Source organism: Lissotriton vulgaris, chromosome 1_1, assembly GCF_964263255.1.
Source record: "Lissotriton vulgaris chromosome 1_1, aLisVul1.2, whole genome shotgun sequence".
Taxonomy (NCBI): domain Eukaryota; kingdom Metazoa; phylum Chordata; class Amphibia; order Caudata; family Salamandridae; genus Lissotriton; species Lissotriton vulgaris.
Genome location: NC_141685.1, coordinates 931,600,600 through 931,614,567, shown reverse-complemented (window position 1 = coordinate 931,614,567; position 13,968 = coordinate 931,600,600). Strand labels below are relative to the sequence as shown.

At 46.7% G+C, this 13,968-nt stretch overlaps 1 protein-coding gene across 1 annotated transcript in view; it reads right to left on the bottom strand.

Moving 5' to 3' along the window:
* Positions 1–13,968, bottom strand: part of LOC147748200 (uncharacterized) — a 236,375-nt gene that overhangs the window by 16,938 nt on the left and 205,469 nt on the right. The window contains exon 4 of the mRNA XM_086936395.1: positions 569–596. The gene's annotated coding sequence lies outside the window, so the exon portion shown is untranslated. The remainder of the gene's footprint in view (positions 1–568; positions 597–13,968) is intronic.

Genomic DNA, 13,968 nt, shown 5'->3' with positions numbered 1-13,968 from the left:
TGCAGAGTAGTACTCCTGACTCTAATAATGATATTGTTAATGCTGTTTGTATGTCTGGGTATAATGTATCAAATTGTTGTAATATATTTCCATAGTATGGTTGACATGTTGGTATAGAATATATGCTATTCGTATGTGTAATATATTTAGGTAAATCATCAGGATGCATAAGATCTTGTTTATTAAAAAAGTGCATATCTTTATATAAAGCATCACCAAGATCCATAATGTAATGTAAGTCTTCTTTGTTCCATATTTGTGCAGGTTTTTCATAGTTATGAATAATAGCAAATGTACTATTTGGTAAACATTGTTTGCCTTTTGATATAATTGAGAATTTGTCATGTCCTTGATGGTAATCAGCTTGTATTATTTTGTGCATGTTTTTATTTTTTATATAATATTTGGTTTTACAATTTATTAGTAATAGGTATGTTTTTATATATAAGTATTGTATTTGTGAAATATGTTTCTAATTAGGCTTTTTTTATATAACAACGTTAATTGTATCTATGATGGGTATTGTTAGTTGACATACAAATATATATTAGTTAAATATATGTCTTACCTTTGTTGTTTTCTTTCTTGATAATATACTGAAAAGTAAGCAAATGATATAATTAGTATTATTACAATATTTTTAATTCTATACAAATAATGACATATATTGTTAATTAGGTACATTATTTTACAAGGGTAATATAAGATTACTAGATATCATATATATTATGAATTTATAAAGAGAGAATTTGCATTTTTGGGCCAGGTTAAATTAGTAATCATAGTATTAATTTACACACCTGATACATTTATGATTTGTCAGGATGTGTAGATTAATATAGGCAACATTATGTTATTTAAACATGTAAATGTAAAACATTATGTTTGTAAATTAAATAGTTCCTTAACTTGTTTAGTGCTTCAAATGTCCAATGTACGTTCAAAACTACCTTGCAATTGCTTTGCACGATTGTTGGATGTTTGAATTCTGTTAGTGCAAACAAATGTTGTACTGGGGCGGTACTTTTGCATGTGCTTAATAAGTTAAAACAAGCATTGAGAGTGATATAGCTGACTGCAATTGATATGTAATGTAATTATATATGTGGTGACTTTAGGCAGATAGTGAATTTGTGTCAATAGGGAACTTGCGTTGAGATGTAGCATTAATTTAAATGCAGGAAGATGTTGATAGGCAGATGGTAGGCAGATTGTGGGCAGGAGGTAGTATGTACAAGGTGTGAGGCAAGTGGCATAACGTAGGAAGTGGTAGGCAGTATGGCACTGTTTGCAGCTAGGTGGCAGGTGGTGGGCTTGATACTTAAAGCTGTAGGTTGTAGGTTGGAGGCGTGAGGTATTTGGTCTGGGCAATGTTGGTGGGGATGGGGAGGTGTGCCTTGTAGTTTACAATGCTGTTTTTAAGTCCCTTATGCCTCAGGCAAAGCTGGGGCAGTGTTAGTGATAAGTGAAAGTAGCAGTACTATGCAACAAAGTAATAAATATATATATATTATCATTTTGTTGCCTGCATTAATGCATTTTGCTTGTCAACAACATACTAATTCTAGTTGTTATTATTATTTTAAAAGACTAAATAAATATGTTATGTTAGCTGTAATGATTATAAATTTAATAGGTATTTGTAAGTTAACTGTACATCACATTTATAAAGTTGTTTGTTTGAAAAAATAGGCATTATTTAGTGCAATAGGAGTGATACTTATGATGAATTGCATAGTAGTAATGCTATTTTAATTATATGTATACATAATGCACATGAATAATGCTATACAATAATATTTATACAATATAAGAGTGCATGTTTTAATAAGAGTGACAATGATACAGAATGTGTTATATGAAAGCAATAACTAATGTTGATAAAAAATTATGCACTTTATGCTCTTATAGTGACATTTATAATGATTATGTCTTTTATGAATGATTTAGATATGATACTTATACTGTATCAATATAATGCTTATATTTATACATACTAGGAACTGTATTTGGCAATGCATTAATATTATATAAATAACAGTTATAAAGAGTAGGCATTATTATTACAATGAGAATGAACTATAGAATATATGCAGTAAGTAAAGCTATATTGCTGTTACTTATATGCAGGAAGCAATGCTATAATGCAATGCAAATAACAAATATTAATAATAAGTAATGTAGTAATAGTGTAAATGAAATTTACAAGGAAGATGCAGTGCATTAATTTTGTATGATTGACATTAATTAAGTATAGTCTATGTTAATGTTTTATTAGAATAATACGTATTTACTATTGTTAACAATAAATGCTATGATACTGTTAGTAATTAGTGTATTTATAATATGATAATTGCACTTATAATGATGCAATTGAAATGTTATTACAATAATGAATATAGTCTGTAGAGATAAATAATATTTTATGAATGATATGTATTTCAGAGTTCCAGTGATAAATGGTATTATATTGCTATTTACATATATTATGTACTTTACTAATGCTATTATACTGGCATTTATAAAGAACAGCTATTTTACCAATGCAATCTGAATGTTATTTACAGAGATGTATAATGCACAAATGCATTAACTGACATTTAAGTATATTTATTATAGTAATAATATAATGCAAAGTATGGTGGTGCAGAGTTGTATTGCAGTATGCATATTTGTAGTGCAGAGTCGATTAGTATTGCAAAGTGGACAATTGTAATGTATAGTACAGATTAGAGTGCAGTGTGTAGAGTGGTAGTGCAGGGTGCTAGTCGTAGTAAAGAGTACATAGTTATAGTGCAGAGTGGTAATGCAGAGTGTAGAATAAAATTGTAGAGTAATATTATAGAGTGGTAGTGCAAAGTTGTAGGGCATAGTGGTAGTGCAGAGTGGTAGTGCAGAGTGGTTGTACAGGGTGGCAGTGCAGAGTGCAGATTTAGTGTGTTAATGGTAGTTCAGAGTGCTGTTGATATAGCTAGTGGTATTCTAGTGTGCAGGTGGTACTGCATGATGTAGATTAGTTTAAAGAGTGCTCATTTGTAATGCATAGTGCAGTTTGGTAGTCCAGGGTGCACAGTGATAATGCACAGTGTAAATTGGCAGTGTATACTGCAAATTGGTAGTGCAGAGTGGTAATCTGGTGGTAGTGCAAACTGCAGAGTTGTACTGCAGAGTACAGTGTGGTTATGCAGTTTGGAGAGCGGTAGTGCAGAGGTGGGAGTGGTGATGCAGAGGTGTATTGTAAATATGGCTGAGATACCCGCCACCCCCTCTCAACACAATCCCCAAAGGAGGGAAACCGGAAACATTTCTTGAAGTTTTTGGAAGTGGGAGGGAGTGACCCTCCCGGCCGTATTTATTAAAAACAAAATTAAAAACATTAAACAGTTCATATTATGTACAATTTCATTACCACATTGCGATGTTTGGCTAACCTTATCAGATTCTCTAATACAGAGGTTCTCCTAGCCGAACTAACATCCTACAAAAACATTTTCTTGAAATATTGAAATTGTACATCCTAACGTTTAAGGGCCAACGGCAAGGTCGTAACCGGTGTCAAGATCCCTAACCAGACATACCCCCCCCCACTTGGGAGGGGCGACAGCACGGAGGCGTACCTCAAGTGCAACTACTACCAATTTCCCTTGACTTGATGGGGGCACCTATAAACTCGACGCCAGTTAAAGGTCGTTCGAAGACTCGTGTGAGGTATCTAGAAGGTATCGTAGACCTCCCCCCAACCCCACACAACTTACCACATCTGCCGTCGCAGACGTCACTGGCCCCGGGAAATTCCCCAGGAGGGGGCTGTAACCCCTCCTACACAGGAAGGGGCCTTGACCGCCTTTCCTTTACTTTCGGCGACCCATCCTTAGAAGGGACCGCCTCCCCGTTGAGGGGCCAAAGGCCACCTCTCCCGAGCGCTCCCATCCGTGTTGGGTGACGCCCACTCATAGGGATCTTCCAATTAGTGCTCACCGATCATGACCTTACCGCCCAACCAAAATAAATACGACAATGCTAACTAAACCAGAAAAATACACTGGCCACTATGACCAACAATTATGCTTATAGATGGACACTAAATCCGAATTTCTTTAATCACAAAACTTACATAAGATAGACCATTCTTTATTACACATTTAATCATCAACACGATACTACCACAACCTGTAAACGAAATAGAATTATTGATCAATTTTATTACAAACAACTGGCTGTCTTCAGGGGCTGGTGGGTGGGTCAAAATTGGCTCTTCGTTCCGTCTCGAGCTCATGTGCAGCGAGGAGGTGCAGCTTCAGAGCATAGGAACAAGAGGATGTCTTCTGGTCTTGCGTCCCTTTTTATCCGTCTTCAGGGCGGGCGTAAACCCGCCCCTGCCTGCCCCGAGGGCGTGGCCAGCCGCGTCAGTGTCTAGGCCAGCCCACTCTAGGGCGGGAACGAGCGCGCCCCGGCTACGCCGCTTCGGGCATACCAGCCGAGACGCGCCTCCCGCCCAAAAATGGCTTCCCGGGGGGATCGAGGTACTCTGCCATACGTTCGGGGGGACCGAGTGGTCGCCCCTTTCCATATGGCTGAGATACCCGCCACCCCCTCTCAACACAATCCCCAAAGGAGGGAAACCGGAAACATTTCTTGAAGTTTTTGGAAGTGGGAGGGAGTGACCCTCCCGGCCGTATTTATTAAAAACAAAATTAAAAACATTAAACAGTTCATATTATGTACAATTTCATTACCACATTGCGATGTTTGGCTAACCTTATCAGATTCTCTAATACAGAGGTTCTCCTAGCCGAACTAACATCCTACAAAAACATTTTCTTGAAATATTGAAATTGTACATCCTAACGTTTAAGGGCCAACGGCAAGGTCGTAACCGGTGTCAAGATCCCTAACCAGACATACCCCCCCCACTTGGGAGGGGCGACAGCACGGAGGCGTACCTCAAGTGCAACTACTACCAATTTCCCTTGACTTGATGGGGGTACCTATAAACTCGACGCCAGTTAAAGGTCGTTCGAAGACTCGTGTGAGGTATCTAGAAGGTATCGTAGACCTCCCCCCAACCCCACGCAACTTACCACATCTGCCGTCGCAGGCGTCACTGGCCCCGGGAAATTCCCCAGGAGGGGGCTGTAACCCCTCCTACACAGGAAGGGGCCTTGACCGCCTTTCCTTTACTTTCGGCGACCCATCCTTAGAAGGGACCGCCTCCCCGTTGAGGGGCCAAAGGCCACCTCTCCCGAGCGCTCCCATCCGTGTTGGGTGACGCCCACTCATAGGGATCTTCCAATTAGTGCTCACCGATCATGACCTTACCGCCACAGGCCGGATAGTTGACCGGCTATCCGGACCCCCCACAAAACTCCTACCTAAAGGTCATGTTTCAACGTTTTTAACCATGCTAAGAAGTCACCTATGAGTAACTCATTGCCCACCCGAGACAAATGCACACCATCCCCCAAATACATACTGTCATCATTAATACAACCATGCGAGATAGAATGCAATGTCCTGGAACGGAACAACCTACTCACTTTGTTATTAAGCTTTCTAACAGAATGGTTCAAAGCAGGAATAGAAATAGCCCCTCGCCACACCTTTCGTGGGATCATATGGGACCACGCTATTGTGCACCCCGGAACTCTCCTCGCCAACCAACTTACAGTGGAAAGCATTGCCTCCAGGAGAAGTCGTCTACCGGTGGTGACCAAATCATTGCCCCCTAAATGTACTATAACTATAGACGGCGGTGACCTCGTCCGCCCTAACAAACCCTCAAAAAATGTTTGAAACTGGTCATTACAGAGACCGCCTCTTCCGTAGAAGGACACCCTGTACCCGTATTCCCCAGCTACGTGAATCATGTCACCTGCTTTGAATACGTCTGCGGCACGCCTCACGTGTGAGTGGCCCACGACCCACACCTCCTTTCTCACAGCCGGTGATGTCTGACCGCTGGCCCGGTGTTGGGTCGACTGCATAGTCCGCCCCGCCTCGTAGGCTTGCGCAACTGAAAACCAAACAAAAACAAGAAGCGTGAGTACATTATTACAGCTTCACAACATGTGCAACCGCACATATCTCTTATAACAATTGGAGGACCAACGCCCCACTCGTTTCACTTGTTCAACATTAAGACCCCTGGCTGTAGCTTCTGTGGCAGCCCCTATACGAAAGGAATGGGTCCTAAACTCGCCCGGGTTCAAGCCCGCTGCGGCAATTGACATCGCAAGCACCCGCTGAAACTGAAATCTCGTCAGTGGGGTGGCGTCCGCGTGTCTCAACAAGGTCCCCCCCCATGATGCCACCCTTCGTGCTAGGTAGTCTTCTAAACACTTTACCGGACACATGGAGGACCCGGGAATCCTGCGTATGATTATGCAGTCACCCATCCCTTCCTGATCGGTCTTGGACCTGACAAAGGAGACAGTCATCGTCTCTCCCCTGATCTGAACGTGTTCCTGGCACAAACCCCCCGCCACATCCAGTTTGTTCCTTGCCACCAGCTCGCTTACCCTCATCGCCCCGTGAAATGCAAGCATAAAAGCAGCCCGGAACAATACCGTCTCAAACTGAGACGAGCATGTGGCAGGGAGTGTGGCCAACAACTGGGACAACCTATCCAAACCTATCGGGCGCCTCTCGTCTACTCTGCGACCCTCAAGGCGTTGCCACCCACGCAGCGCTTTCTGTACTACGAAAGACGCTGTCGGGTCCCGGATATTATGAGCCCTGGCAACAAAGGAAATGGCGGCACGATGCCTCTGGGCCGTAGCCACCGACTTCCCAGCCCTACGCAAGGACATCAGAAAATGCACTACCCATTCCTCGTGGCCCCAAAGCCCCTCTCTGTCAATCCCCAAAAAGGCTAAATAGGCCCGAAACGCCCCTTCATATGCCTTCCTCGTTCTTGGTGCTAGACTCTCTCCCACGAGGTGACGAAGTTCGGGGCACCGAGAGACCAGAGAGCTTCGGGAAAGGGTGCCGGCTCTGGGTCCGCTGAGGGAAGGAAACCCGAGAAAGCCTGCATTTGAAAACGAGACAGTGCGTCAGCCGCCTGATTCATCACCCCTGGGACATGTTTTGCTCTGAATATCACGTTCAGTTGCATACACAGTAAAACAATTTCTTTGAGCAGTCTTAAAATCAGTTTACAACGTGCTGCCTGACTATTGATGCATTCTACCACGGTCATATTGTCAGACCAAAATATGACAGAGTGATCTTTGAACCCATCGGGCCAGGTTCTGAGGGCCACCAAAATGGGAAAAAGTTCCAGGAAAGCAATATTACTCGTCAGACCATTATCATGCCACCATGTCGGCCACCTTTGTGCCGACCATTTTGTGCCGAAGATGGCGCCAAAACCTAAGCTTCCTGCTGAATCTGTCCATAGCCCCAGCTCTTCAGAGGACACGGCTGGTTTGTTCCAGACGACTCGACCATTAAAGTCCGCCAAAAATGCTAACCAAATACGCATGTCCTGGCGGACCTCAGCCGATAGTCTCGTGCGATGATGACCCTCCTTTAGGCCGACCATCGCTTGGGCAATTGAACGGGAGAAGGGGCGGGCCATTGGTATCACCCTCAGGGCAAAATTCAATTTTCCCACCAACTGCTGTAATTGATGCAGCGTAACTTTAGATGCATTTATACAGACTTGCAGGGCTGCCCTGAATTTCAACACTTTTGCAGCTGGCAAACGAAAACAACCCTCACTGGAATCCAACTCGATCCCCAGAAACTCGAGGCAAGTCGTAGGACCCACTGTTTTACCCGGTGCCAATGGCACACCAAACTGGTTCATTAGAACACAAAATTCGGACAAGGCCTGGACACATTCGAGATCCCCGGCTGCCCCAAGAAACAGAAAATCATCAAGGTAATGCATTACATTTTGGAAACCCGTCTTTTTTGTGAAGACCCATTGTAGAAAACTACTGAATTTCTCGAAATAGGCACATGATATAGAGCACCCCATCGGCATACACTTATCCATGTAATAACAACCCTGAAACATGAATCCCAGGAGACGCTGGTCGTCTGGGTGTACCGGGAGCAATCGGAACGCTGACTCGATATCTGACTTCGCCATCAGCTCCCCGGGCCCCAGGCGATTCAAAATGGCAACGGCTTCATCGAAGGATGCGTACCGCACCGAACACACTTCTGGATCGATTGCATCATTTACAGAAATACCACGTGGAGCTGACAAATTATGAATCAGTCGAAACTCACCTGGGTCCTTCTTGGCGACCACCCCTAACGGAGAACAAACAAAATTCTGCACCGGGGGTACACTAAACGGGCCGGCGACCCGACCTCGAATAACCTCTTTCCGGATCTTATCCTGTACTACGGTCGTATGCTGCAGGACGGAAAGCTGATTTTTGCACTTCTCAACACCCTGAAAGTCCCCTACCGGGATGCGGAAACCATACGAAAATCCGTTCCGCAGCACCCCAGCAGAAGTACGATCCGGGTATTCACTGAGCCAGGGAATCATCGCCAAGGTATCAATCGGGGTTGGTAAAGGCGCCCCTCGGACTACATTAGACCTGTTTGGCGCCTCCTCTACCCCCATTCTCGCCCGTTCTGGCTCTGCACGTGGACTCAGGATGGGACGACCCGCAACCACTACATTCATGTTTGAATTTACACGATCCCTGTGGCCTAGTACATTTACCTCTGTTGAAATTAAAGCAGAAACCCCTTTTCCCTGTATTGCCGGCAGGTCTCGAGTAATCGTCGGTACCCGTACCTGACCGAAAGGGCGTCCCCGCATATTGGCGGGAGGATTCGCCAACATTGCTCCCCACCAACGGCATTTTCAACATTCCTGACTCCTTCATTTTATCCCATGTCAAAGAATCATAACAATCCCAGGTTAAACTTTTGTTATGCTCCTTCGCCTTTCTGAAAAGATTATCATAACAGAACCAATGGTTACCCTGGTGCGATGTCGAGTACCCCATGATTCGAGACTGATAGATTGGAAACTCGGGAAGCAACTCGGGCCTACGTTCCCCCAAGATCGACGTAAAAATTCCCCACGCATTGCCCCAATTTCCAATATTCTCATTCACTTTAAAGGCGGCCATTTTTGCGCGCCAAACACTCGGGTGCATGAGATCCTTCTGACCCTTAACATGCTCTACCTCATAATGATCGACAAGCAATGAGAAGATGTTCACATATTCCCCCGCCCAAATCTTTTCCTTAATTGCCAAAGGAACATGTTGCCCCAACTTTTCTCTACGAGAGGGTACTGACTCATCCCTCGCGATCGGCAATGGCCGCTTACCTGCACCGGACGCTGCCTCTGCGGTCGCAATCGTCCCTTGTGGCTTGTCTACTACCGGCGCGGACACCTTGGCTGCATCCCGTTTCTCGCGCAATTGTTTCATCAGCGCCTGTGCCTCGGCAGCCGTGGCGCCCTCGCTACTGTCGCCCAACCACGCTGCAAGCTGTGCTGCCAGCTCGGGCGGCATATCCTCATTGGACGTCGGGGTAACCACCACGGGAATCGGATTCCCCTCCGCCGGTACTGGGGTTGGCGCCTCGAGCGGGGTACAGGGAACCGGGACGTCTCCCCCGGCTGGTCCCCTCCTTGGCCTCTTGGCCTTCCCTCCTGGAGCTGCTCCAGCCGCCGGACGCTCCGGTCCCCCTCCCCCGTCTCGCTCCGCCACCCGCTTCTTCAGCTCGGTCATCTCTTTCATGAGGACCCGAACCATCTGTTCAGTCGTCATTCTCTTCCCGCCTTTCTTGGGCATTTCTCCGACAAAGTATCTGGAAGACAAAAGAAAGATTACAACGCTCAAAATTGGCTCTTCGTTCCGTCTCGAGCTCACGTGCAGCGAGGAGGTGCAGCTTCAGAGCATAGGAACAAGAGGATGTCTTCTGGTCTTGCGTCCCTTTTTATCCGTCTTCAGGGCGGGCGTAAACCCGCCCCTGCCTGCCCCGAGGGCGTGGCCAGCCGCGTCAGTGTCTAGGCCAGCCCACTCTAGGGCGGGAACGAGCGCGCCCCGGCTACGCCGCTTCGGGCATACCAGCCGAGACGCGCCTCCCGCCCAAAAATGGCTTCCCGGGGGGATCGAGGTACTCTGCCATACGTTCGGGGGGACCGAGTGGTCGCCCCTTTCCAGTAGTAGTGCAAATTAGAGAGTTGTAGTGCACAGTGAATAGTGGTTATGCAGTGTAGTACTGCAGAGTGGTAGTGCACAGTGGTAATGCACAGTGGTTGTGCAAATTAGTAGCAGGGTTGTAGTGTATAGTAATAGTGTATATTGTTAGTGGTTGTACTGCAGAGTACAGTGTGGTTATGCAGTTTATAGAGTTGTAGTGCAGAGGTAGGAGTGGTGATGTAGAGTGGTATTGTAAAGTAGTAGTGCAAATTAGAGAGTTGTAGTGCACAGTGAATAGTGGTAATGCAGTGTAGTACTGCAGAGTGGTAGTGCACAGTGGTAATATGGCTGAGATACCCGCCACCCCCTCTCAACACAATCCCCAAGGATGGGAAACCGGAAACGGTTCAGAACTTTTGGAAGGCGGGAGGGAGTGACCCTCCCGGCCGTATTTATTAAAATATGAAACAAAATCAAAACATTAAAATAACAGTTTCATATTATGTACAATTTCATTTCCACATTACGATGTTTGGCTAACCTTAACAGATCTCTAATACAAAGGTTCTCCTAGCCGAACTAACATCCTACAAAACATTTGACTTGAAATTGTACATCCTAACGTTAAGGGCCAACGGCAAGGTCGTAACCGGTGTCAGATCCCTAAACCAGAAATACCCCCCCTCACTTGTGAGGGGATCGACCGCACAGAGGCGTACCTCAAGTGCATCTACCAATTTCCCTTGGACTTGACGGGGGCCCCAATGAACTCGACGCCATTTAACGGTCGTCCGAGGACTCGTGTGAGGTGTCTAAAAGGTAGCGTAAACCCCCTCCCGAACCCCACACAACTTACCCCATCTGCCGTCGCAGATGTCCTGGCCCCGGGAAATTCCCCAGGAGGGCCCGTAGCCCCTCCTATCCAGGAAGGGGCCTTGACCACCTTTCCTTTCCTTCCGGCGGCCTATCCTTAGAAGGGACCGCCTCCCCGTTGAGGGGCCAATGGCCACCTCCCCCGAGTGCTCCGATCCGTAATGGGTGACGCCCCCCCATAGGGATCTTCCAATTACTGCTCACCGATCATGACCTTACCGCCCGACCAAAATAAATACGACAATTTACCTAAATTACTAAATTACAAGACAATCATAACTATTACAAGCATGATCACTGATCAACACTAATGCAGACTTACTTTATTTGAAAAACATACTGAAAAATGACCGTTCTTTATTGCATACTCAAAATAACACGACAATACTCACAACCTGTAAGAAATAGGGTTACCACATCAAAACTTTATTCAAAACAACTCGCTGTCCTCAGGGGCTGGTGGGTGGGTCAAAATTGGCTCTTCGTTCCGTCTCGAGCTCACGTGCAGCGGGGAGGTGCAGCTTCAGAGCACAGGAACAAGAGGATGCTTTCTTGGCTTGTTGCTCCTTTTATCCGTCTTCAGGGCGGGCGTAAACCCGCCCCCCCGCCTGCCTCCGAGGGCGTGGCCAGCTGCGTCAGTGTCTAGGACAACCCACTCCAGGGCGGGAAAAGGCGCGCCCCGGCTACGCCGCTTCGGGCATACCAGTCGAGACTCGCCTCCCGCCCAAGATGGCTTCCCGGGGGGATCGTGGTACTCCACCATACGTTCGGGGGGACCGAATGGTCGCCCCTTTCCATATGGCTGAGATACCCGCCACCCCCTCTCAACACAATCCCCAAGGATGGGAAACCGGAAACGGTTCTGAACTTTTGGAAGGCGGGAGGGAGTGACCCTCCCGGCCGTATTTATTAAAATATGAAACAAAATCAAAACATTAAAATAACAGTTTCATATTATGTACAATTTCATTTCCACATTACGATGTTTGGCTAACCTTAACAGATCTCTAATACAAAGGTTCTCCTAGCCGAACTAACATCCTACAAAACATTTGACTTGAAATTGTACATCCTAACGTTAAGGGCCAACGGCAAGGTCGTAACCGGTGTCAGATCCCTAAACCAGAAATACCCCCCCTCACTTGTGAGGGGATCGACCGCACAGAGGCGTACCTCAAGTGCATCTACCAATTTCCCTTGGACTTGACGGGGGCCCCAATGAACTCGACGCCATTTAACGGTCGTCCGAGGACTCGTGTGAGGTGTCTAAAAGGTAGCGTAAACCCCCTCCCGAACCCCACACAACTTACCCCATCTGCCGTCGCAGATGTCCTGGCCCCGGGAAATTCCCCAGGAGGGCCCGTAGCCCCTCCTATCCAGGAAGGGGCCTTGACCACCTTTCCTTTCCTTCCGGCGGCCTATCCTTAGAAGGGACCGCCTCCCCGTTGAGGGGCCAATGGCCACCTCCCCCGAGCGCTCCCATCCGTAATGGGTGACGCCCCCCCATAGGGATCTTCCAATTACTGTTCACCGATCATGACCTTACCGCCACAGGCCGGATAGCTGACCGGCTATCCGGACCCCCCACAACAACTCCTGCCTAAAGGTCATGTTTTAAACTCTTTAGCCAAGCTATGAGGTCCCCTATGAGTAACTCATTCCCCACCCGGGACAAATGAACCCCATCCCCCAAATACATACTGTCCCCTTTGATACAACCATGCGAAACAGCATGCAGTGTACTTGACCGAAACAATCTACTCAATTTGTTATTTATTTTCTTTACTGAATGATTCAGAGCAGACACCGAAATAGCTCCCGCCACACTTTCCGTGGGATCATATGGGACCATGCAATTGTGCACCCTGGAACTCTTCTTGCCAACCAACTTACTGTGGAAAGCAGTGCCTCAAGAAGAAGTCGTCTACCAGTGGCAACCAAATCATTGCCCCCAAGATGGACTATGATTATAGACGGCGGTGACCTTGTCCGCCCTAACAAACCCTCGAAAAAGGATTGAAACTGATCAACACAGAGCCCGCCCTTTCCGTAGAAGGACACCCTGTACCCGTATTCCCCAGCCACGTGAATCATGTCACCTGCTTTGAATACTCTTTGAATGCTCCATCAGGATTCAAGCAAGCCGGGCCGAAGAGGCTGAAATGCCAGAAACCGGTCCCCGGTAGCTTGTCTCCTTTCTGGTAAAGAATTGGCTTGGTAGTTTAGTCTGCCCTGTTCCCATGATGCACTGGGCCAGGGACAGACTGATTTGCATATAGCCAGGTTCTGAGCTGGGATGGGGCAGTGAGATAAATAACGGTGATGGATCAAGCCCTGATCTTTGGACTGGGTAAGAGTGGTCTGCTCAATTCAGACACTCTGTTCATCACCACCCCCTTTTGTAAATCGATTTTGGCCACTATAGGTGTGGCAGGGTATACTCAGACATGAGTCCCTTTCTCACTGCTCCATCAGGATTCAAGCAAGCCGGGCCGAAGAGGCTGAAATGCCAGAAACCGGTCCCCGGTAGCTTGTCTCCTTTCTGGTAAAGAATTGGCTTGGTAGTTTAGTCTGCCCTGTTCCCATGATGCACTGGGCCAGGGACAGACTGATTTGCATATAGCCAGGTTCTGAGCTGGGATGGGGCAGTGAGATAAATAACGGTGATGGATCAAGCCCTGATCTTTGGACTGGGTAAGAGTGGTCTGCTCAATTCAGACACTCTGTTCATCACCACCCCCTTTTGTAAATCGATTTTGGCCACTATAGGTGTGGCAGGGTATACTCAGACATGAGTCCCTTTCTCACTGCTCCATCAGGATTCAAGCAAGCCGGGCCGAAGAGGCTGAAATGCCAGAAACCGGTCCCCGGTAGCTTGTCTCCTTTCTGGTAAAGAATTGGCTTGGTAGTTTAGTCTGCCCTGTTCCCATGATGCACTGGGCCAGGGACAGACTGATTTGCATATAGC